Source organism: Salvelinus alpinus, chromosome 5 (genome assembly GCF_045679555.1).
Source record: "Salvelinus alpinus chromosome 5, SLU_Salpinus.1, whole genome shotgun sequence".
NCBI lineage: Eukaryota > Metazoa > Chordata > Actinopteri > Salmoniformes > Salmonidae > Salvelinus > Salvelinus alpinus.
The window spans coordinates 25057771-25084337 of NC_092090.1; positions in this window are offsets into that span (position 1 = coordinate 25057771).

Here is a 26567-nt window from a genome sequence, read left to right on the forward strand (position 1 = left end):
TGTTTCCTCTGCAGTATCTCAGGCCTACAGCACATTTGTTTTTTATTATTATCTCTGGTTGTAGTTGTTAATACTGGGTATTATACAATTTAAATGTTTTTTATTTATTTATTTACAACTCATGAATACTGTTTGTGATAACTAAGTTTTGTTCTCCTTTTATTTTACTCAGTGAATCTACCTTAGCCCTTCCTTTATCTATTTGCCATCAGGCAGAAATAACTGACAGTTTTTTTATTTTATAGATGTTTTTATTATTGGATTTTAAAACATACAATCCACTTGCAGTGAAGCCGCTCAACATTTACATTACATTTTGGTCATTTAACAGCACTCCCATCCAGAGCGACCCACAGGAGCAACCAGGGTCAAGTGCCCCGCTCAAGGGCACATCAATAGATCCCTTACACGGTCGACTCGGGGACCCAAACCAGTGACCTCTCGGACACTGGTCCAACACTCCCAACCGCCAGGCTCTTGCCCCCCCCGACCATCTGTGACTCCCCCCCACAGTCCCCACCTCAACCGCCTCTCAACCATCCAACACACCCTCCCGAAAACCTCTCCCTTCATTCCCCAAACCCATCCCATCACCACCCCCTCCGAGCCACCATCCCAGTCCAGCCCAATCGAACAGCTACCAATAAAAATTAAAAAATTGAAAAAAAGACAAGAACAAAGGAAAACAACAACAAAATAAGAATGTAAAACAAGAGACAACATGTTTGTGTGTGTTTGTGAGTGTGTGTGAGTGAGTTTGAATCGGTGTGTGTGTGTGTGTGTCTCAGGCAAACAGACATTGGATGTAACAACCTTCCTTTTTCGTGTCCTTTTAGTTGTTGGTATTTATTTGTTGACCGTCATTTTACCCCTCACTCAGCTGCTTCACTCCCACTCATCTCCCGTTCCATATTCCAACCCTCGGTTTCCCTCATCCCATCCCACCTATCTCTGCTGGCCACCCTCTTCGGATGTTTACGCTAGCCTGTGAGGTTGAACATTTTTGAATTTATCTAATTGCGAGTACTTTTCTTAAGAGTATTAATATATTAGCGATTGACTGACCAGGTCTTTCTAAATCTCCCAACAAGGCTATTTCTAGGGTCAATTTTAGATTCACTGTATGCTTTTTCAGCCATTCCTGAACCGGAGACCAGAACCATAGTGGATAAGACATTTAAATGAGTATGTAACTATGTTAATTATGTAAACATGACCTGAAAGTGAGGTAATTTATATAATCATAATAAATGCCACTTGATTTACGGTCATTTGTGTTTATTCTTCTAGAGGAAGAGGAGATCGCCAGGCTACAAATCAGCATGAGGAACATTTATCTGAGACGGGACAGAGAGGACAGGGTTAGACAAGGAACATCATCACACATACTGGGGATTACACAGATGGGTAAGGCAGAGAGAGAGACGCAGGACAGAGAGAGAGATGAGAAATAGAAGGTGTGCAGAAGGGTGCAGAGAGAAGAGAAAGAGAAAACAGAGTGGGAGAGAGAAAGAGAGAGGACCCAACAGGGGGAGATAAACAGTGATGGAGAATCAAATCTGGTTAAAAATGTCAGATGCCCTTGGCCAGTTGCAGGCTAGCAGCAGCTGACACCAGTGATCATCATTAGGTCAGAGAGACACAGAGAGAGAGAGAGAGAGAGCAGCACAGCAGCACTCTGTTTAATAACATTAGCCATGGACCATGATGGCCAAATAGCATAGAGCAGACAGCTTTGTCCCAAGGTGTCAGAGAACAACACACCCTTCACTTTTTCACTGTCGACCACCATCTCATCTTCATATCTGTTTGTTATCTTGTTCTCCCAGTTTATCGTTGTTTGTAACCTTTCACCTGTGATGCATGATATACAAGAGACATATTATTGTGCTGATGTTATGACAGTTTAAGTTGACTTACTTAACATGTTGGCACACAGATCTCACATTGGAATTGAGACTTGAGGCAGACTGTCTCCATTCCAGAGCAGTGACATTGGAGAGCACCTATAGAGAACCGCAATCACCAACTTAGTGGTCGGAACTTTGAAGAGTTTTTCACCACACACGCAAGACGATATTTATGTGATATACTGTATATGTTAAAAGATCAAATGAAAGATGAGCTCATCACACTCTGAATGGTTCTGGTTCACTCACGCAAGCTACCATCACTTACTGTCATAGCAACAGGAAATGATGTCAAAGCAAGCCACAACAACGCACACCAGTCGGCCGGTTCACCTATTACTCAGATAGACTCAGATCGTCTGAGGCGTCATTGGCTTTTATGACTCCTTCAGATGTCTTCCTCCCTACATTGTTTCACTGTTAGAATAACAATATCTCTGTCAGACATAAACACAAAGGTACTGCCACTGTGTTAATGACTGTAGCTCTCTGACTCAGTCCTCTGAGATTGACCTCTCTCTCTCTCTTTTTATTTCTCCCTCTATCTCTCTTTCTCTCTCTCTCCATCTCTCTTTTTTTCTCCCTCACATGCTTGTTTCTTACCCTCAGGGATCAGAGGGAGCACACAGAGTTTGTGACCATGGTGCCTTGGGAAAAGTTATTTATAGAGTTGTTTTATTCATCAGCTCTCAGAGCAGCAGAGCAGGGCTGGGACCCACGGCTGGAGCTAGGGCCGCTGGACTCCTCCCCATATGTCACAATTTATTATTATTATTATTTATTCCCTGTTTGAGCATCTGCTCAGAATTCACTGACTATGGTCTCTCTTCCTGTCAGTCCTATTGATCATCGGTGTTGACGCTGTAGGCTAATGCCTTGGATAACTGGCATGCCAAATGTATTTGCATGCTCTATCAGTCAAATAATGTCAATTCTATTCTATTCCATTATTTTCTATTCTAACTGACTGACAGTCCAATACTGGTCAGTTTATAACCCTTATAACATGTATGTTATCTCTCCTCGTCATCCTGCAGTAAGAGATTGTCCCCTAGCCCTGGTTGATAAACATGCAGTGTATCTGACAACAGTTGGTGGTATATGTCTCACCTCTGACCCCTGCCCTCTCCTCTCTGGAACACTTTCTCCAGGCTAATCTCTAATGCCTCACAGGCTCCACTCTAATTCATTACTTCCATCTTCTTCTCTCAACCTGGACACATAAACAAGATGCACCGCTGACCCCCACAACATTGCCCCCCCATCACTACGCCTGCCATGTCCCCCTCAACACCTCCTGCATAGCCTCCCCAATCCAGACCCTCACAACATCCCGCCATTGTCCTCCTCAATGACCCTCACTGCTACTGTGGCAATGCTGGCCTGACATTTGAAGCTCCTCAATTCTATTGTATCCTCAGTTTCTACAGAGCAAGGGGCCAGCATGGTAACAATAGCTGTAGGTCGGAATAGTGTAGCACTATGAGTTATGGTGACTAGGGTTGAAAAAATACGGCAACTTTCCCAAGATTCCCAGGTTTTCCAGAACTCCTGGTTGGAGGATTCTGGATTTCCTGGTTTTTCCCTCCTGATTCCTGGATCTTCCAACAGGGATTTGGGGGAAAACTGGGGAATTTGTGGAAAGTTATCGGATTGTTGCAACCCTAATGGTGACAATATTTGTGTTGGTCTTTATTGCAACAGTGGAAATGCTGATGTGATATTTGAAGTACCTCCTCAATGCTATTGTGTCCCAATTGAAATAGACTCTATAGTGTAGAAGCATGGTGAACAATATCTGCAGGTCAGAGGATTGTAGAGCTCTGTGAGTTATGGTGACATTGAGAGAACTCCAGTCTATTAAGCCAAAGCAGGAGCTGTGATGGAGGTCTTTGCAAAGTGAACTTGAATAAAGATGACGGACTGCAGTGGTTTGGGAACAGGGAAATGTATGTTGCATAGTGCAAGGCCTAGGCTCCGGTAATGGCTACAGTAAAAAGTGACCGGAATATGATATAAAGCAGGGGAATTTATTCTACCAATGTAAAGTAGAAGGGTTATGTATTTGGGGGTATATTACCTTGTGTTACCCTGGGTTGAGTGATCTTATCTGATGTCAGTGAGGTACCAGGTCATTCTCTTATTCGCTCATTTACAGCATTTTAACATGATTTGCTAAATAGTCATCATTACACAATCGTTAAACACAGGTGTCAAGGAATATGGCCAGGAGCCTTATATTGTTGAAACTCTTTACAGCAAGCAGACATGGGAAGTCTATGGCTGACGTGACATCACTACAAATGGGACATGATTCATTATATTGAGGTCCTGTATGTATCTTTTAACCACCAGTTTTATTCATCTTGTTTTATCTACGGTAGATGTTAAAACGGCCAGCTTCAGTCAGCTCATTCTAGCCATCGCTTCTGGTTGTTCTAGTCGGGCAGCTTAGTCTCCCATTCAGAGGACCCCCACTTTTGTTAGTGTCTTATTGGTCAAGGCCATGCCAAATACTTATTACCACATCTCCTTCAGCCTATCAGTGGCCTTGATTCCCGGGACTTCAGTTTCAGTTAGTCTATGAACCCAGCACGCTGTGTTGTCAGAAATGTGCTTTCCCCATCCTGATGGGCTCCCGAGCGGCGCAGCGGTCTAAGGCACTGCATCTTAGTGCTAGAGGCATCACTACAGACCCTGGTTCAATTTCAGGCTGTTTTACAACCGGCCGTGATTAGGAGTCCCATAGGGTGGCGCACAATTGGCCCAGCGTCTTCCGGGTTAAGGTTTGGCCGGGGTAGGCCGTCATTGTAAATAAAAATGTATTCTTAAGTGACTTGCCTAGTTAAATAAAAGTAAAATAAATAAATAAATTAGCACTTCGACAGTTTTCCTTCCTGCTGAACTTTTCCTCCTGTGGACTGAATCCCTATATGTCTGTTGTTACATTGTACGTGCATCTAAACGACCACATAGTTAATGTCAGTTCTCACTGGATATGATTCTCAGTTATCTGAACCATGAATGGTCAGATGTGTGTGTGAGTGTGGACATCTTCCATTAAACTCCCCTTAACCTGGACATCCGCCTTATCCTTGTTCTGACGAACATTCTGTAGTGGTTCTGTAGTGGCACCTAAGATTTCTTATTACATTCATGGTTCTTGGATTCTCTACAACCCTACCCATATTTTAGATAACATCTGTGTTAGTTATATATCATATATGTTATATTTGGCTCATTTCATATCAGAGGGTGTTAGCTAACGAAGCATAGCAAGTTGATATATTCTGGGCACATATTCCCGGTTGATGGTGTAGCTATTGACTGTTGCTTACTTGATTCTCTCACACAATTTGTCATGTGGTATTTCATTCACAGTCCTGCCAGCAGCCTTCAGAGAACATTCCATAACTCTTAGGGAGTGAGAGATGTTTAATTAAAATGAAGACCGCTGGCTAAAGCGTAACATTATAGACGTCACAAATAGATACCGTCCCAATGCCACCCTATTCCATATATAGTGCACTACTTTTGACCAGGCCCCATTTGGCTTTGGTGAAAAGTAGTGCACTATACAGGGAATAGGGTACCATTTGGGACGTACACATAGTTTGTTCCTTAAAATGGAGCCCATCAACGCCTGCAGGACTCAGATTGCAGCCGATTCCTGCTTTTTGAAGAACTCGTTAATCACAGCTAGTCCTTAATTTAATGATCAACACCTATAGATTGATGCCGTCCAGAGGCTGCAGGATGTGGAGAAACCAGGGATTTCAATCGCTTCACTCGCGTGTCTAGGTTGTCATCTGTCCCGTTTCTGTATTATACAGTATATTGATATAACTAGGACCCACACATTTGCCATATTGGATTTTTTTATTGGTTACCTTTGAACCAAACCTGTTCTAAATAATTACCACTGACCTCTATATGTGAAGAACACAGGTCCTGTGTGTGTGTGTGTGTGTGTGTGTGTGTGTGTGTGTGTGTGTGTGTGTGTGTGTGTGTGTGTGTGTGTGTGTGTGTGTGTGTGTGTGTGTGTGTGTGTGTGTGTGTGTGTGTGTGTGTGTGTGTGTGTGTGTGTGTGTGTGTGTGTGTGTGTGTGACAATAGTTTGCTTTTAGTCAAGGCCTGGGAGGTGTACCGTTTGTACCTTAGGTCACTGTTTTTGAGTGTACTGGGAGGCTTGATATAGTGTGTGTGGGGGGGATGTTGCCCCCTGGGCCGTTTAGAGGGGTGGGAGTGTCAAGGTGATGTTCATAAATCCCTCCTGGTAGGGCCAGAGCCTAATTGAAAAGGCTGGAGTTGGAGTGGGACCCCTGAACTGTGTCCCCTGGCCCCTCCCGACTGCCCCCTGGATATTCTGTCACAGCTCTGTGAAGAACAGTGTCAGGATTAAAGAACGGTGTCAGGATTAAAGAACGGTGTCAGGATTAAAGAACAGTGTCAGGATTAAAGAACAGTGTCAGGATTAGAGAACAGTGTCAGGATTAAAGAACAGTGTCAGGATTAAAGAACATTGTCAGGGTTAAAGAACCGTGTCAGGATTAAAGAACAGTGTCAGGATTAAAGAACAGTGTCAGGATTAAAGAACAGTGTCAGGATTAAAGAAGAGTGTCAGGGTTAAAGAACCGTGTCAGGATTAAAGAACAGTGTCAGGATTAAAGAACAGTGTCAGGATTAAAGAACAGTGTCAGGATTAAAGAACAGTGTCAGGATTAAAGAACCGTGTCAGGATTAAAGAACAGTGTCAGGATTAAAGAACCGTGTCAGGTTTAAAGAACAGTGTCAGGGTTAAAGAACAGTGTCAGGATTAAAGAACAGTGTCAGGGTTAAAGAACAGTGTCAGGGTTTAAGGACCATGTCAGGGTTAGAGTGTCTGGATTAAAGAAGAGTGTCCGGATTAAAGTAGAGTGTTAAGATTATAGAACAGTGTCAGGGTTAAAGAACAGTGTCAGGGTTAAAGAACCATGTCAGGGTTAGAGTGTCTGGATTAAAGAAGAGTGTCCGGATTAAAGTAGAGTGTTAAGATTATAGAACAGTGTCAGGGTTAAAGAACAGTGTCAGGGTTAAAGTAGAGTGTCCGGATTAAAGAAGAGTGTCAGGATTAAAGAACAGTGCCAAGGTTAAAGTAGAGTGTCAGGATTAAAGAACAGTGTCAGGATTAAAGAACAGTGTCAAGGTTAAAGTAGAGTGTCCGGATTAAAGTAGAGTGTCCAGATTAAAGAAGAGTGTCAGGGTTAAAGAAGAGTGTCCGGATTAAAGTAGAGTGTTAAGATTATAGAACAGTGTCAGGGTTAAAGAACAGTGTCAGGGTTAAAGAACCAAGTCAGGGTTAGAGTGTCTGGATTAAAGAACAGTGTCAGGATTAAAGAACATTGTCAGGGTTAAAGAACCGTGTCAGGATTAAAGAACAGTGTCAGGATTAAAGAACAGTGTCAGGGTTAAAGAACCGTGTCAGGATTAAAGAACAGTGTCAGGATTAAAGAACAGTGTCAGGATTAAAGAACAGTGTCAGGATTAAAGAAGAGTGTCAGGGTTAAAGAACCGTGTCAGGATTAAAGAACCGTGTCAGGATTAAAGAACAGTGTCAGGATTAAAGAACTGTGTCAGGATTAAAGAACAGTGTCAGGATTAAAGAACAGTGTCAGGATTAAAGAACAGTGTCAGGATTAAAGAACAGTGTCAGGATTAAAGAACAGTGTCAGGGTTAAAGAACCATGTCAGGATTAAAGAACAGTGTCAGGATTAAAGAACAGTGTCAGGGTTAAAGAACCATGTCAGGATTAAAGAACAGTGTCAGGATTAAAGAACCATGTCAGGGTTAAAGAACAGTGTCAGGATTATAGAACAGTGTCAGGGTTAAAGAACAGTGTCAGGGTTAAAGAACCATGTCAGGGTTAGAGTGTCTGGATTAAAGAAGAGTGTCCGGATTAAAGTAGAGTGTTAAGATTATAGAACAGTGTCAGGGTTAAAGAACAGTGTCAGGGTTAAAGTAGAGTGTCCGGATTAAAGAAGAGTGTCAGGATTAAAGAACAGTGCCAAGGTTAAAGTAGAGTGTCAGGATTAAAGAACAGTGTCAGGATTAAAGAACAGTGTCAAGGTTAAAGTAGAGTGTCCGGATTAAAGTAGAGTGTCCAGATTAAAGAAGAGTGTCAGGGTTAAAGAAGAGTGTCAGGGTTAAAGAAGAGTGTCAGGGTTAAAGAAGAGTGTCAGGGTCAAAGAAGAGTGTCAGCGTTAAAATAGAGTGTCCGGATTAAAGAAGAGTGTTAGGGTTAAAGAAGAGTGTCAGGGTTAAAGAAGGGGGTACGGATTAAAGAAAAGTTTCAGGGTTAAAGAACAGTGTCAGGGTTAAAGAGGAGTGTCAGGGTTAAAGAAGAGTGTCCGGATTAAAATAGAGTGTCCGGATTAAAGAAGAGTGTCCGGATTAAAGTAGAGTGTCCGGATTAAAGAAGTGTGTCCGGATTAAAGTAGAGTGTCAGGGTTAAAGAAGAGTGTCCGGATTAAAGAACAGTGTCAGGGTTAAAGAAGACTGTCTGGATTAAAGAAGAGTGTCTGGATTAAAGAACAGTGTCCGGGTTAAAGAACAGTGTCAGGGTTAAAGAACAGTGTCAGGGTTAAAGAACAGTGTCCGGGTTAAAGAACAGTGTCCGGGTTAAAGAACAGTGTCCGGGTTAAAGAACAGTGTCCGGGTTAAAGAACAGTGTCCGGGTTAAAGAACAGTGTCAGGATTAAAGAAGAGTGTCTGGGTTAAAGAAAAGTGTCAGGGTTAAAATAGAGTGTCAAGGTTAAAATAGAGTGTCAAGGTTAAAATAGAGTGTCCGGATTAAAGAAGGGTGTCCGGATTAAAGTAGAGTGTTAAGATTAAAGTAGAGTGTTATGATTAAACAGCAGTGTCTGTCTGTCTGTTTTTCTGTCTGTCTGTATTTAGCCTTTTAGGAACGTTTTTAAAGCTCCATCTTGGCGGCAGGTAGTCTAGTGCTTAAGAGGGTTGGGCCAGTAACCGAAAGCCGGCAAATTGGAAAGATCTGCCGTTTTGCCCTTGAGCAAGGCAACAATTGCTCCCCAGGCGCCGATGATGTCGATTAAGGCAACCCCCCGAACCTCTCTGATTCAGTGGTTAAATTCAGAAGACATATTTTTGTTGAATGCATTCAGTTTTGCAACTGATTATGTATCCCCTTTCCTTGTATTAATCTTCTCATTAACTGTGTTTAAGAGGTTGGCATAACAACTATGCAGTGTTTACGTTAAGCAGATCTTCCCATCCTGTGTTGTTTTGGACTTTTAACATCTCAAAGGAATCATAAGCCTCTGTACCCTTCACATTGTACTCACAGAGTAACCATATCCTCTGTACTCTTCACATTGTACTCACAGAGTAACCATATCCTCTGTACTCTTCACATTGTACTCACAGAGTAACCATATCCTCTGTACTCTTCACATTGTACTCACAGAGTAACCATATCCTCCATACTCTTCACATTGTACTCACAGAGTAACCATATCCTCCATACTCTTCACATTGTACTCACAGAGTAACCATATCCTCCGTACTCTTCACATTGTACTCACAGAGTAACCATATCCTCCATACTCTTCACATTGTACTCACAGAGTAACCATATCCTCTGTACTATTCACATTGTACTCACAGAGTAACCATATCCTCTGTACTCTTCAGATTGTACTCACAGAGTAACCATATCCTCCGTACTCTTCACATTGTACTCACAGAGTAACCATATCCTCTGTACTCTTCACATTGTACTCACAGAGTAACCATATCCTCCGTACTCTTCACATTGTACTCACAGAGTAACCATATCCCCCGTACTCTTCACATTGTACTCACAGAGTAACCATATCCTCTGTACTCTTCACATTGTACTCACAGAGTAACCATATCCTCCGTACTCTTCACATTGTACTCACAGAGTAACCATATCCTCTGTACTCTTCACATTGTACTCACAGAGTAACCATATCCTCCGTACTCTTCACATTGTACTCACAGAGTAACCATATCCTCCATACTCTTCACATTGTACTCACAGAGTAACCATATCCTCTGTACTCTTCACATTGTACTCACAGAGTAACCATATCCTCTGTACTCTTCACATTGTACTCACAGAGTAACCATATCCTCTGTACTCTTCACATTGTACTCACAGAGTAACCATATCCTCCGTACTCTTCACATTGTACTCACAGAGTAACCATATCCTCTGTACTCTTCACATTGTACTCACAGAGTAACCATATCCTCTGTACTCTTCACATTGTACTCACAGAGTAACCATATCCTCCGTACTCTTCACATTGTACTCACAGAGTAACCATATCCTCCGTACTCTTCACATTGTACTCACAGAGTAACCATATCCTCCGTACTCTTCACATTGTACTCACAGAGTAACCATATCCTCTGTACTCTTCACATTGTACTCACAGAGTAACCATATCCTCCGTACTCTTCACATTGTACTCACAGAGTAACCATATCCTCTGTACTCTTCACATTGTACTCACAGAGTAACCATATCCTCCGTACTCTTCACATTGTACTCACAGAGTAACCATATCCTCCGTACTCTTCACATTGTACTCACAGATGACACATAGCTGGCTTTTGAAGGGGAACAGTAAGCCGAGTGCCCACTCAGCAAGAAAGGACTGAATCTGTCATTTCACACCCAGAAGGAAATCCACACTGGGTGGCCATTGTGCCAGAGTCAGCCAGACAATAGGTAGGAGGTGGTTAAACATATCATTTTGACATGTACACTGAGCTTATGACAGGGACAGTTTTACTGCTGCTGCCGGAGGTAATGTGATGGGAGAGAGATGTCTGAGGTTACAGTACTTTTACCCTCTGAGGAGCAGGACCTGATGAGGATATTGTTATCTCCCTCTCTTTCTCTCATTCTCTTTCTTTTTCTAATTATCTTGCCCTCTCTCTTTTCCCCTCTCTCTTTTTTATATCTCACACTCCATTTTACTCTCTCTCTCTCTCTCTCTCTCTCTCTCTCTCTCTCTCTCTCTCTCTCTCTCTCTCTCTCTCTCTCTCTCTCTCTCTCTCTCTCTCTCTCTCTCTCTACCTCTCTCTCTCTCTACCTCTCTCTCCCTCTACCTCTCTCTCTATCTCTCTCTCCCTCTACCTCTCTCCCTCTTCACTCTCTCTACCTCCTCCTTCTCTCTCTCTCTCTCTCTCTCTCTCTCTCTCTCTCTCTCTCTCTCTCTCTCTCTCTCTCTCTCTCTCTCTCTCTCTCTCTCTCTACCTCTCTCTCTCTCTCTCTCTCTCTCTCTCTCTCCCTCTCTCTCTCTCTCTCTCTCTCTCTATCTCTCTCTCCCTCTTCACTCTCTCTACCTCCTTCTCTCTCTCTCTCTCTCTCTCTACCTCCTCCTTCTCTCTCTCTCTCTCTCTCTCTCTCTACCTCCTCCTTCTCTCTCTCTCTCTATCAATTTCAATTCAATTCAATTCAATTCAATTCAATTCAAGGGGCTTTATTGGCATGGGAAACATGTGTTAACATTGCCAAAGCAAGTGAGGTAGATATTATACAAAAGTGAAATAAACAATAAAAATTAACAGTAAACATTACACATACAGAAGTTTCAAAACAATAAAGACATTACAAATGTTATATTATATATATACAGTGTTGTAACAATGTACAAATGGTTAAAGCACACAAGTTAAAATAAACAAGCATAAATATGGGTTGTATTTACAATGGTGTTTGTTCTTCACTGGTTGCCCTTTTCTTGTGGCAACAGGTCACAAATCTTGCTGCTGTGATGGCACACTGTGGAATTTCTCCCAGTAGATATGGGAGTTTATCAAAATTGGATTTGTTTTCAAATTCTTTGTGGATCTGTGTAATCTGAGGGAAATATGTCTCTCTAATATGGTCATACATTGGGCAGGAGGTTAGGAAGTGCAGCTCAGTTTCCACCTCATTTTGTGGGCAGTGTGCACATAGCCTGTCTTCTCTTGAGAGCCATGTCTGCCTACGGCGGCCTTTCTCAATAGCAAGGCTATGCTCACTGAGTCTGTACATAGTCAAAGCTTTCCTTAAGTTTGGGTCAGTCACAGTGGTCAGGTATTCTGCCACTGTGTACTCTCTGTTTAGGGCCAAATAGCATTCTAGTTTGCTCTGTTTTTTTGTTAATTCTTTCCAATGTGTCAAGTAATTATCTTTTTGTTTTCTCATGATTTGGTTGGGTCTAATTGTGCTGTTGTCCTGGGGCTCTGTGGGGTGTGTTTGTGTTTGTGAACAGAGCCCTAGGACCAGCTTGCTTAGGGGACTCTTCTCCAGGTTTATCTCTCTGTAGGTGATGGCTTTGTTATGGAAGGTTTGGGAATCGCTTCCTTTTAGGTGGTTGTAGAATTTAACGGCTCTTTTCTGGATTTTGATAATTAGTGGGTATCGGCCTAATTCTGCTCTGCATGCATTATTTGGTGTTCTACGTTGTACACGGAGGATATTTTTGCAGAATTCTGCATGCAGAGTCTCAATTTGGTGTTTGTCCCATTTTGTGAAATCTTGGTTGGTGAGCGGACCCCAGACCTCACAACCATAAAGGGCAATGGGCTCTATGACTGATTCAAGTATTTTTAGCCAGATCCTAATTGGTATGTTGAAATTTATGTTCCTTTTGATGGCATAGAAGGCCCTTCTTGCCTTGTCTCTCAGATCGTTCACAGCTTTGTGGAAGTTACCTGTGGTGCTGATGTTTAGGCCGAGGTATGTATAGTTTTTTGTGTGCTCTAGGGCAATGGTGTCTAGATGGAATTTGTGGTCCTGGTGACTGGACCTTTTTTGGAACACCATTATTTTGGTCTTACTGAGATTTACTGTCAGGGCCCAGGTCTGACAGAATCTGTGCAGAAGATCTAGGTGCTGCTGTAGGCCCTCCTTGGTTGGTGACAGAAGCACCAGATCATCAGCAAACAGTAGACATTTGACTTCGGATTCTAGTAGGGTGAGACCGGGTGCTGCAGACTGTTCTAGTGCCCGCGCCAATTCGTTGATATATATGTTAAAGAGGGTGGGGCTTAAGCTGCATCCCTGTCTCACCCCACGACCCTGTGTGAAGAAATGTGTGTGTTTTTTGACAATTTTAACCGCACACTTGTTGTTTGTGTACATGGATTTAATAATGTCGTATGTTTTACCCCCAACACCACTTTCCATCAATTTGTATAGCAGACCCTCATGCCAAATTGAGTCGAAGGCTTTTTTGAAATCAACAAAGCATGAGAAGACTTTGCCTTTGTTTTGGTTTGTTTGGTTGTCAATTAGGGTGTGTAGGGTGAATACATGGTCTGTTGTACGGTAATTTGGTAAAAAGCCAATTTGACATTTGCTCAGTACATTGTTTTCATTGAGGAAATGTACGAGTCTGCTGTTAATGATAATGCAGAGGATTTTCCCAAGGTTACTGTTGACGCATATTCCACGGTAGTTATTGGGGTCAAATTTGTCTCCACTTTTGTGGATTGGGGTGATCAGTCCTTGGTTCCAAATATTGGGGAAGATGCCAGAGCTAAGGACGATGTTAAAGAGTTTTAGTATAGCCAATTGGAATTTGTTGTCTGTATATTTGATCATTTCATTAAGGATACCATCAACACCACAGGCCTTTTTGGGTTGGAGGGTTTTTATTTTGTCCTGTAACTCATTCAAGGTAATTGGAGAATCCAGTGGGTTCTGGTAGTCTTTAATAGTTGATTCTAGGATTTGTATTTGATCATGTATATGTTTTTGCTCTTTATTCTTTGTTATAGAGCCAAAAAGATTGGAGAAGTGGTTTACCCATACATCTCCATTTTGGATAGATAATTCTTCGTGTTGTTGTTTGTTTAGTGTTTTCCAATTTTCCCAGAATTGGTTAGAGTCTATGGAGTCTTCAATTACATTGAGCTGATTTCTGACGTGCTGTTCCTTCTTGTTCCGTAGTGTATTTCTGTATTGTTTTAGTGATTCACCATAGTGAAGGCGTAGACTCAGGTTTTCCGGGTCTCTATGTTTTTGGTTGGACAGGTTTCTCAATTTATTTCTTAGATTTTTGCATTCTTTATCAAACCATTTGTCATTGTTGTTCATTTTCTTCGGTTTTCTATTTGAGATTTTTAGATTTGATAGGGAAGCTGAGAGGTCAAATATACTATTAAGATTTTCTACTGCCAAGTTTACACCTTCACTATTGCAGTGGAACATTTTACCCAGGAAGTTGTCTAAAAGGGATTGAATTTGCTGTTGCCTAATTGTTTTTTGGTAGGTTTCCAAACTGCATTCCTTCCATCTATAGCATTTCTTAATGTTACTCAGTTCCTTTGGCTTTGATGCCTCATGATTTAGTATTGCTCTGTTCAAGTAGACTGTGATTTTGCTGTGGTCTGATAGGGGTGTCAGTGGGCTGACTGTGAACGCTCTGAGAGACTCTGGGTTGAGGTCAGTGATAAAGTAGTCTACAGTGCTACTGCCAAGAGATGAGCTATAGGTGAACCTACCATAGGAGTCCCCTCGAAGCCTACCATTGACTATGTACATACCCAGCGTGCGACAGAGCTGCAGGAGTTGTGACCCGTTTTTGTTGGTTATGTTGTCATAGTTGTGCCTAGGGGGGCATATGAGGGAGGGAATGCTGTCACCTGCAGGCAGGTGTTTGTCTATCTCTCTCTCCTTCTTCACTCTCTCTACCTCCTTCTCTCTCTCTCTCTCTCTCTCTCTCTCTCTCTCTCTCTCTCAATTCAATTCAATTCAATTCAATTGACTTTATTGACATGGCAAGTTATTATTACTTACATTGTCAAAGTATACATATCGAAAAATTTAAATAAAATATATATGTATATATATACACAAAATATATATATATTTATATATAAATAAATGGTGGGACTAACAGCAATAATAATAGTAGTAGTGGACATGGGATTACCATTAATAACAGCTACAACAACAATATTAATCAGAACAACAATACATTAAAGCAACAGTAGTAGACCAGTGTCAACATGACTGAGAAGACACATGACCTGGTACGAAAGACAAAACAAAACTAAGCTAAATGGGAAATATTATCAACATTACTTTGCATTTTTCACTGGCTGTCCCTCAGGCTGTGGCAGGAGGACACATATTTGGCTGCCAAAACTGCACATTTTGGCTTTTCACCCAACAAATATTTGAATTTTTCTTCATCTTTTATAGTTTCAAATTCTTTGTATTGAATTATAATTTTGGGAAAGAAATATGCTCTTAGGTCTGAGTATTTGTCACAGTGTAGTAGGAAATGCACTTCTGTCTCTACCTCTCCCCTGGAGCAGAGTGAGCACAGCCTGTCCTCTCTGGGCAGCCAGGTTTCTCTGTGACGACCGGTCTCTATAGCCAGACTGTGCTCACTGAGTCTGTACCTAGTCAATGTTTTCCTCAGTTTTCTATCAGTCACAGTGGTCAGATAGTCTGCCACCATGTACTGTCTGTTTAGAGCCAAATAGCATTGAAGTTTACTTTGATTTTTTGTGGTGTCTTTCCAATAGGTTATATATTTTTCTTTTTGTTTTGTGATGATTTGGTTGGGCCAGATTTTCTGAGGGCTGTCCCGAGGCTCTATGGGGTTGGTTTGGGTTGGTGAACTGAGCCTCAGAACCAGCTGGCTGAGGGGACTCTTCTCTGGTTTCATCTCTTGACATTGTAGAGCTGTGTGATGGAATGTTTTAGGGTCACTTGTTTTTAGATGGTTGTAAAATTTGATGGCTCTTTTTTCTATTCGAATGAGGAGGGGATATTGGCCCAATTCTGCCCTACATGCGTTATTTGGAGTTTTTCTTTGTACTTGCAATACAGTCTTGCAAAACTCTGCATGCAATACTTCAATTGGATGTTTGTCCCATTTAGTAAATTCATTATTAGAGAGTGGACCCCATACTTCACTGCCATATAGAGCAATTGGTTCTATAACTGATTGAAAAATCTTGAGCCAGATTCTAATTGGAATTTCAATTTTGATGTTCCTTTTAATGGCATAGAATGCTCTTCTTGCTTTGTCTCTCAGCTCATTCACAGCCATGTGAAAGCTACCTGTGTTGCTGATATTTAGTCCTAGATATGTGTAGTTTTTGGTGTGTTCTAATAGAACTGTGTCCAAATAGAATTTATATTTGTCATCCTTATTTCCGGACCTTTTTTGGAATATCATTATATTTGTTTTTTTTAGGTTAACGGTCAGAGCCCAAGTCTGACAGAACCTGTGAAGATGATCTAGGTGTTGCTGTAACCCCTCTTTAGTGGGAGACAGCAGCACCAGGTCATCTGCGTACAGCAGACACTTGATTTCAGTGTTGTGTAGGGTGATACCAGGTGCTGTCGATTCTTCTAATGTTTTTGCCAATTCATTCATGTAGATGTTAAATAATGTTGGACTTATTGGGCAGCCCTGTTTCACTCCCCGCCCCTGAGAGAAGAAGTCTGTTTGCTTGTTGCCAATTTTAACCGCACATTTGTTTTTAGTGTACATTGATTTAATAAAATCATATGTTTTCCCTCCAATACCACTTTCTATTAGTTTATAAAAAAGACCTTCGTGCCAAATTGAATCAAATGCTTTCTTGAAATCTACAAAACACGAGTAGATTTTGCCTTTGTTTTGGTTAACTTGTTTATCAATTAGAGTGTGGAGGGTGTAAATGTGGTCTGTTGTACGATAATTTTTTAGAAATCCAATCTGGCTTCTACTCAGGACGTTGTGTTCGTCAAGGAAATGATGTAGTCTGCTATTTATAATACTGCAGAGAATTTTCCCCAAGTTGCTGTTAACGCAAATTCCTCTGTAATTATTTGGGTCAAATTTGTCTCCATTTTTATAGATTGGTGTGATCAGTCCCTGGTTCCAAATATCGGGGAAAATACCTGCAGTGAGGATAATGTTGAAGAGTTTGAGTATAGCCAATTTGAATTTGTGGTCTGTATATTTGATCATTTCATTTAAAATCCCATCAGCACCACAGGCCTTTTTGGGTTGGAGAGTGCATATTTTTTCCAATAATTCTTCTTCTGTAATTGGGGTATCCACAGGATTCTGATAGTCTTTGACTGCTAATTCAAGGATTTGTAATTTTTCTTGTATATCTTTTTGTTCTGGGCTCTTTGTTATATTGCTGTAGAGGTTTGCAAAGTGATTTCTCCACATATCCCCATTTTGGATAGCCAACTCCTCATGATGAGGTTTGTTTAATTTATTCCAATTCTCCCAGAAGTGGTTTGATTCTATGGATTCCTCAATTCCATCCAGCTGATTTCTAATGTGCTGTTCCTTTTTTGTTCTTAGGGTGCGTTTGTATTGCTTCAGTGTTTCCCCATATTGAAGGCGTATATTTTTGTTGTCTGGTTCTCTGTGTTTTTGATTAGATATATTTCTCAATGACTTTCTTAGATTTTTGCAATCATTATCAAACCATTTTTCATTATCTGTTATTTTTGGTTTGCTCTTATGCTTCTTTAGATTAGCCAAGGAGGCTAATTTGTCAAATATAAAGTTTATGTTCCTAACGGCCAAATTTACACCTTCATTGCTGAAGGAGAATGTTAAGGCTAAAAAGTTGTCCAGGAGAGATTGTATTTTTTGGCTACTAATTGCTTTTTGGTAGATGTCTGTACTGTTTGCACTCCATCTATAGGCTTGTTTAGTACCATGTAATTTATTGGGCCATGATGCTTCATGGTTGGGTTCTGCTCTTCTCAGATACACTGTGATTTTACTGTGGTCTGAGAGAGGTGTTAGTGGGCTGACTGTGAAGGCTCTGAGAGACTCTGGGTTTAGGTCGGTGAGGAAGTAGTCTACAGTGCTGCTGCCAAGGGATGAGCTATAGGTGTACCTACCAAAAGAGTCTCCTCTCAGCCTGCCATTGACTATGTACAGACCCAGTGTTCGACAGAGCCTCAGGAGCTGTAATCCATTTTTGTTTTTCACTTTGTCATGGTTGTTTCTGTGGGGGTATGTGGGGAGGGAAAGGTTATTGCTTCCTGGTAGGTGTTTATCCCCATGACTGTTAATAGTGTCTTGTTCTTCTGCTATTCTAGCATTCAGGTCTCCACAGACCAGTACGTTGCCTTGGGCCTGAAAGTGACTAATCTCTCCCTCTAGAATGGAGAAGCTCTCTTCGTTGAAGTAGGGTGACTCTGAGGGGGGAATGTATGTGGCACAGAGGAAGACGTTTTTATCTGTCAAGATAGCCTCCTTGTTGATTTTTAACCAGATAAAGAATTCTCCTGTTTTGATCAATTCGATTGAATTAATTAGTTCAGATTTATACCATATTAGCATTCCCCCTGAGTCTCTGCCCTGTTTGATTCCTTTTAATTTAGTGGATGGTATGATTATCTCCCTATAACCTAGTGGACAGCCAGTGGAAACATCACCTCTGCACCATGTTTCCTGTAGTACTAAAATATCAACATCATCAATTTCTTTCAGGAAGTCTGGGTTTCTGCTCTTTAGCCCAAAAGCAGAGGACTTCAATCCTTGTATATTCCAACATGCAACGTAAAAAGACTTCATAACTTTTTTTTCTCTTTTCTTTACCTTTCAAAATGAGACAAACACTCACAATCCAAGAAGAACCATTAAAATAGGATTTTTCAATTAAAGTAAACTCTTATTTTGCAAATGTGATTTGTTTATCATTTAAGATAGAATTTGTGTCATGCCACTTGGGTGGATGTAGTGTGAGAATGGTGGAGTTCTTGTGCTCATCTTACCATGACCCTCGGCCCATCACATGTGAGCATAGTAGACTCAGCATTTGTTTAATGTCACTCATTTGGTTGGTGGGGGCTGGGCCAGTTGCTCCTCTCACAGCCTGTGCGTAGCTCTGCCTGCTGGGCTGTGGCTCCTCCAGGTGTGGGTCTGCGGTGGGGAGGAGGGGGGTGGTAGGCCTCATCTGGGTGGCTCTGAAGCTGGGCTGGGGTGGTCTGTGCTGCGCTGGCTGTGGTGGGCATTGAGGTTGGTGGTGCTGTGGTCGTGGCTGGGGGGTCCAGGGTGCTGGTCCGGGATGTTGTCTCGGTGATCTCGGCGGGGTGGAGATTGCTCCGCTGTTCCTGGGTGGAGAGGTCGGGCTGCGGTTTAGAGCGACGTCCTTGAGAGTCTTGGCAAGGATGGGGACTGTCTCCCTGTACAGGTGAACATGGTCATAGAGACAGTCCAGATCGAGGGTGGGATGGTGGGCCAGGTGTACATTGGGTCGCAGGGCACAGTCCCGGGATAGGCTGGCATTTATTCTTTGGATTGTGGCAGGGTGGAAGTCCCTCCTCTGTAGAAGGGTTGACACTATGATTCTTGAGTTGGGGAAGATTGCGGAGGCCTTCTCAATCACTCCCCGTAGTGAAGTCGCCACCCTCTCCTGCTGAGCACGCAGGTCGTTGCTTCCGGTATGTATGATTATGTGGCTTGGCGACCCGAGATGGTTCTTATCAAGCAGCTCCATGGCACTTTGCGTTGTTGGGCACCACACCTTTCTCGTTTTGTGTCTAGGGAAAAGTTTCTTCTCCTGATCATACTTCCCATTTGAGTCCATTAACAGGACGATGTCAGCCAGTGTTTCTTCTGGACTGGGGGGGGCAGAGGGGGGGCTGGTGGGTGTTGGAGCTGGGGTGTGGCTGGTCTGTGTGGGTGCCACTGTCAGTGGGAGGCTGTTCTGTGGGTTGGGGAGGAGGGTTGCAGCAGCCAGGGCTGGGGAAGTCTGGCTGGTTGAGCTGGGCTCCTCTGCTGTGTGAGGGCAGGTCATAGGGTGGTGATCTATCTGCTCCTGCAGCCTGTCCTCTGCTCTCTTTCTCTCCTGCAGCTCCTCTCTTAGTGCGGTCAGCTCCTTATTGCTGCTCTGCCTGTCTTTTTGGAGCTCTCTCACCTCCTTTGTTAGATCAGCCAGCTCTCTCACCTCCTTTGTTAGATCAGCCAGCTCTCTCTTGAGTCCGTCTCTCTCTTGCTGAACCTCTTTCAGCTGTGTTGCAAGGCTGCTGTCCTGCTCTGTCCTCACCTTGGTTAGGAGCTCCTCTAAGGTGTGGTTGTCTGGTTGCTGTTTGCTCACGCTCTCCCTGAGCAGGACCACCTCCCCCTCCAGTTTGGTGAACTCATCCCTCATGGCAGCCATGGTGGTGAGGAGGGCCTGAGCCTGCTCTGCACTGAGGGGGTCGCTCTCCTCCTGGGGCGTGTCCTCCACTATGGTGGAAAGAGAGGTGCTGGATGTGCCTTTTTGGGTGGGGAGGGTAGGGGTGAGGGTGGAGTTTGTGTTGTGGGAGGGCATGTCACTGGTGGTGTCCTTCTCTCTCTCCGCTCTCTCCTTAATGGTCTGAAAGTCTGTTTCAAACAGCCTGATGTTACCTTGCACCATGACAGTCCCAGTCTTGTAGAGGTTGATTGTTATCATGGTGCTGTCAGGGTCGTCTGTCTCTTTGATTTTCAGCTTCCACCCATTACAGATTCCCTCTTTCTTTATGCATGGGTAGTGAGAGCAGACTGCTGAGCGCCATGCATTTGGCTGGTCAGTGAGGAAGATGAGATTACTCACGTCACCGTTTTTGTAGAGGTCTGCAAAAAGGGTTTCTGGCCTCTTCTCTAGTAGTTTCTGTTTGAAAGCTTTCCTCATTGTGTCATTTTTGACCTTTTTTGGGTAGAGAATGGATTCTGCGCTGAGGGGGAGTGGGGACATGGTGTCTGTGCGCTCTGCTACTACCGCTACTGCTGCGCTGTTCTGCTGCCCCGTTGCCATGGCAACCGATTTGTTCGTCTGCTGTTCGCGCTACTTTAAAAAAACAGCAAATATAGTGAAAAATCCTCACACAAAAGACTGAAGATACGTTTACAGTTAGTCCGTGCTCCTTTTTGTTTTACTCACTCAGTTTGGTCGTTTGATGTAGTTGTATTAACTGACCTTGCTAGTTTTGTTCTAGCTCGTTTCTTATGGCTAGCTTGTTAGTCTGCTGGCTGGGGCTTTGTTGTGTAGCTAGCTAGACTCAAAACTTCTTAACTTGAGGCGCCAAGTTACTTTTTTTTTTCTATTCTGAATGTATAGAGTTGTTGTTCATCACTTCTTGTCTGGAATTCTTCTTCGATTAGAGTGTTTATCTCATTCTAAAAACCAAAAAAATCTAATATATCAGGAGCTCATGTTGAGCATGACTCTCTCTCTCTCTCTCTCTCTACCTCTCTCTCTCTCTCTACCTCTCTCTCAATTCAATTCAATTCAATTTCAATTCAAGGGGCTTTATTGGCATGGGAAACATGTGTTAACATTGCCAAAGCAAGTGAGGTAGGTAATATACAAAAGTCAAATAAACAATAAAAATGAACAGTAAACATTACACATACAGAAGTTTCAAAACAATAAAGACATTACAAATGTCATATTATATATATGCAGTGTTGTAACAATGTACAAATGGTTAAAGCACACAAGTTAAAATAAATAAACATAAATATGGGTTGTATTTACAGTGGTGTTTGTTCTTCACTGGTTGCCCTTTTCTTGTGGCAACAGGTCACAAATCTTGCTGCTGTGATGGCACACTGTGGAATTTCACCCAGTAGATATGGGAGTTTATCAAAATTGGATTTGTTTTCGAATTCTTTGTGGATCTGTGTAATCTGAGGGAAATATGTCTCTCTAATATGGTCATACATTGGGCAGGAGGTTAGGAAGTGCAGCTCAGTTTCCACCTCATTTTGTGGGCAGTGTGCACATAGCCTGTCTTCTCTTGAGAGCCATGTCTGCCTACGGCGGCCTTTCTCAATAGCAAGGCTATGCTCACTGAGTCTGTACATAGTCAAAGCTTTCCTTAAGTTTGGGTCAGTCACAGTGGTCAGGTATTCTGCCACTGTGTACTCTCTGTTTAGGGCCAAATAGCATTCTAGTTTGCTCTGTTTTTTTGTTAATTCTTTCCAATCTCTCTCTCTCTCTCTCTCTCTCTCTACCTCTCTCTCTCTCTATCTCTCTCTCCCTCTACCTCTCTCCCTCTTCACTCTCTCTACCTCCTCCTTCTCTCTCTCTCTCTCTCTCTCTCTCTACCTCCTCCTTCTCTCTCTCTACCTCCTCCTTCTCTCTCTCTCTCTCTCTCAATTCAATTCAATTCAATTCAAGGGGCTTTATTGGCATGGGAAACATGTGTTAACATTGCCAAAGCAAGTGAGGTAGGTAATATACAAAAGTCAAATAAACAATAAAAATGAACAGTAAACATTACACATACAGAAGTTTCAAAACAATAAAGACATTACAAATGTCATATTATATATATGCAGTGTTGTAACAATGTACAAATGGTTAAAGCACACAAGTTAAAATAAATAAACATAAATATGGGTTGTATTTACAGTGGTGTTTGTTCTTCACTGGTTGCCCTTTTCTTGTGGCAACAGGTCACAAATCTTGCTGCTGTGATGGCACACTGTGGAATTTCACCCAGTAGATATGGGAGTTTATCAAAATTGGATTTGTTTTCGAATTCCTTGTGGATCTGTGTAATCTGAGGGAAATATGTCTCTCTAATATGGTCATACATTGGGCAGGAGGTTAGGAAGTGCAGCTCAGTTTCCACCTCATTTTGTGGGCAGTGTGCACATAGCCTGTCTTCTCTTGAGAGCCATGTCTGCCTACGGCGGCCTTTCTCAATAGCAAGGCTATGCTCACTGAGTCTGTACATAGTCAAAGCTTTCCTTAAGTTTGGGTCAGTCACAGTGGTCAGGTATTCTGCCACTGTGTACTCTCTGTTTAGGGCCAAATAGCATTCTAGTTTGCTCTGTTTTTTTGTTAATTCTTTCCAATGTGTCAAGTAATTATCTTTTTGTTTTCTCATGATTTGGTTGGGTCTAATTGTGCTGTTGTCCTGGGGCTCTGTGGGGTGTGTTTGTGTTTGTGAACAGAGCCCTAGGACCAGCTCTCTCTCTCTCTCTCTCTCTCTCTCTCTCTCTCTACCTCTCTCTCTCTCTCTACCTCTCTCTCTCTCTCTCTCTCTCTCTCTCTCTCTCTCTCTCTCTCTCTCTCTCTCTCTCTCTCTCTCTCTCTACCTCTCTCTCTCTCTCTACTCTCTCTCTCTCTCTCTCTCTCTCTCTACCTCTCTCTCCCTCTACCTCTCTCTCTATCTCTCTCTCCCTCTTCACTCTCTCTACCTCCTTCTCTCTCTCTCTCTCTCTCTCTCTCTCTCTCTCTCTCTCTCTCTCTCTCTCTCTCTACCTCTCTTTCTCTCTCTCTACCTCTCTCTCTATCTCTCTCTCCCTCTACCTCTCTCCCTCTTATCCCTCCTCACTCTCTCTACCTCCTCCTTATCTCTCTCTCTCCTTCTCTTTAACTCTCTGCCCCAAGCGTGCCTCTCTGTATCCCCATTTCAGGAAGGCAGCTGTCGATCAACCTCCCCTTCTCTCACGTCTCCTCCCCTCCCCCTGCTAACCCTAAGCCTGACATAACTGCAATTTTTGCTTTGTCACTATGTCACCCTTCTGCTTCAAGTGAGATGATTCCTCCCTCTTTTCCTCCCACCCCTCCTCTCTTCTCACCATGGCTCTCAGCTTTTTGACCATTCATAGGTGTGAAGTGCTGATGTCTACCTGGGGACAGACCTGGAACAGAGCAGAGCAGCTGTGGTAGTGTTGAGGTGGTGTGGTGGTGGTGCAGAGCAGAGCAGCAGTTGGGTTGGCTTTAGTGGTGGGGGGGGGGGTTGCCTGATGGCTATTTGGACGGCTGGTTGGACGACTGGGTGTCTTGGAGGTGTAACAGAAACAATCCCATTAAGGGGTGGATCGCCTTTCACACAGATTACTGAGCATCTGTTAGTCCTACTGGAGGGCCAGGGGCAAGGTCCCCACAGGGCCGGTCATGGCTCCCCCTGTTTCCCTCCACTCCCCAGGGACACATAGAGAGGGCTGGTCAGGGACCCTTGGAGCTGCTGACAGAAAATGGACAGACTAATGTTTGATCAGAGACCATGACAAGCAGATTATAATGTTTTGAGGCAAGTCCAGTTTATTCAATTTTACAGTACATTTTGGATGAATAATCAATTATAGAGAGATATTTATCCTTCCATTTTTCCTCACCAGGTCTGTAATAATGACAACAAGGACAACACAAGACTATTGTGCATGTCAGAGAGTGTAACCTGATCTGTACTGTATATCTTCCTTATGAACACATACTGTAGAAATATAAACCAAGAGGTCCTCCCTCCTCAGTCTGTCCAGTAATGGATTGTCCTCTGGATGACAGGATCATTGGATCATTCCTTTTCAGCATATATTTGACACATGTACATTTTCTCACCAGGTGTCATGTCTATCTTGTCACCCAAAAATATCAACAGCTCTCTGAGAGCTTCGGCCATAGACTATAGAGGGGAAGGAATAGAACTGACCAGTTCAAGTGTTACACACTGATCCCATCTGTGTTCAGAGTGCCGCATACACAAACACACACACACACACACACACACACACACACACACACACACACACACACACACACACACACACACACACACACACACACACACACACACACACACACACACACACACACACACACACACACACACACACACACACACACACACACACACACACACACAGGTACAAACCAGTGAGTGACATAAAGGAGCAGCAGAGATGGCACGGAGATGAAACGGAGATGACATGGACACAGTGCCATCAAATGATGGTTAACTGAGTAAGTGTAAATGGTAAATGACGGACGCACATCACGTCACACAAAGCATTGCCACCTGCTGTTCCAATGGGCTAATGCTAACCACACACTACTACTATCTAAAACTAAAAAGGGTTCTGCGGCCATAGGAGAACCGGTTTTGGTTCCAGGTAGGACTCTTTTATGATTCCATGTAGAACCTTCTGTGGAAAGGGAGGGTTCTACATGGAACCCCAAATAATTCTACCTGGATCCAAAATGGGTTCTTCAAAGGGTCCTCCTATGGGGACAGTCAAATAACCCTTTTTGGTATTAGATAGTAGTAGTGTGTGGTTAGCATTAGCCCATTGGAACAGCAGGTGGCAATGCTTTGTGTGACGTGATGTGCGTCCGTCACGGCTGAGGTGCGGAGGTGGTAGGACAGACAGTGTCAAAGGGCTGCAGTCTCTAATTAGGTGAGGCGGGACAGTGTGTGTTTCTTCCTATAGGCTCAGTGTTATTGTGTTATTGTGTTCTCCTCTCTGTGGGGCTGGGGCTCTGTGTGTGTCTCTGTCTGTGTGTGATGTCGCCTCTCCTTCTCCCTGGGTGAAAGGTGAGAACTCTGAGAAAGCATTCTGGTCTGCTAGAGAGACCTGACTTGTTCTGCATGCTTGACTTGGGCAGGGAGGGAGAGGAGAGGGGGGAGACAGAAGGGGGAAGGATAGGGTGAGAGAGGGAGAAAGGAAAGCAGGGGGGGGGAACAGAGAGAGTACAAGGACGACAGAGAGACAGGACAGCGAGTGGAAGAAGGAGGTAGGTAGAAAGAAAGAAGAAGAATTGAGGAAAGGAGAAGCACAGATAAACAGAGAGAGAGAGGAAGAGACAGAGGGACAGAGGGAGACAGATAGACAGACGGAGACAGAGAGACAGAGGGAGAGAGCAAGAGGGACAGGGAGAGACAGATAGACAGAGGGAGAGAGGGAAGAGACAGATAGAGAGGGAAGAGACAGATAGAGAGAGAGAAAAGACAGATAGAGGGAAGAGACAGATTGATAGAGATAAGAGACAGATTCATAGAGAGAAGAGACAGATAGACAGAGGGAGAGACAGATAGACAGAGGGAGAGGCAGAGACAGATAGACAGAGGGAGAGAGAAGAAGAGAGGGCTGAAGCCAGTGTCTGGTCTGGTCTGGTCTGGCGTAGTAGTAGTAGTAGTAGTAGTATCTGTTTCAGAGGTGCATCCTCTCATGTCACTGGATACAAGAGGAGTGAGCAGAGAAGAGATGAGAACTAAGATAAGAACATCTCCACCTGTAAACATCTTCAGTCTCCACCCCTTACTTATACCCACCACCCACTCTCCACACAGATACTGATCTCAGCTTGAGAATTAAGAGATATTCATACAACATTATTACAGGAACACTGCATTCGGGAAGTATTCAGACCCCTTGAACTCCACATTTTGTTAGGTTACAGCCTTATTCTAAAATTGATTAATTGATTTTCCATCATCAATCTACACACAATACCCCATAATGGCAAAGCAAAAACAAGTTTTCAGAAGATGAAATATCACATTTACATAAGTATTCAGACTCTGTTGAAGCACCTTTGGCAGCGATTACAGCCTTGAGTCTTCTTGGGTATGATGCTCAAGCTTGGCACACGTGTATTCTTCTCTGCAGATCCTCTCAAGCTCTGTCAGGTTGGATGGGGAGCATTGCTGCACAGCTATTTTCAGGCCTCTTCAGAAATGTTCGATTGGGTTCAAGTCCAGGCTCTGGCTGGGCCACTCAAGGACATTTAAGAGACTTGTCCCGAAGCCACTCCTGTGTTGTCTTGGCTGTGTGCTTAGGGTCGTTGTACTGTTGTCAAGCCCTGACCTTAGAGAGCCTTTTTATGTCTCTATTTGATTTGGTCAGGGTGTGATTTGGGTGGGCATTCAATGTTCTTTATTTCTATGTTTTG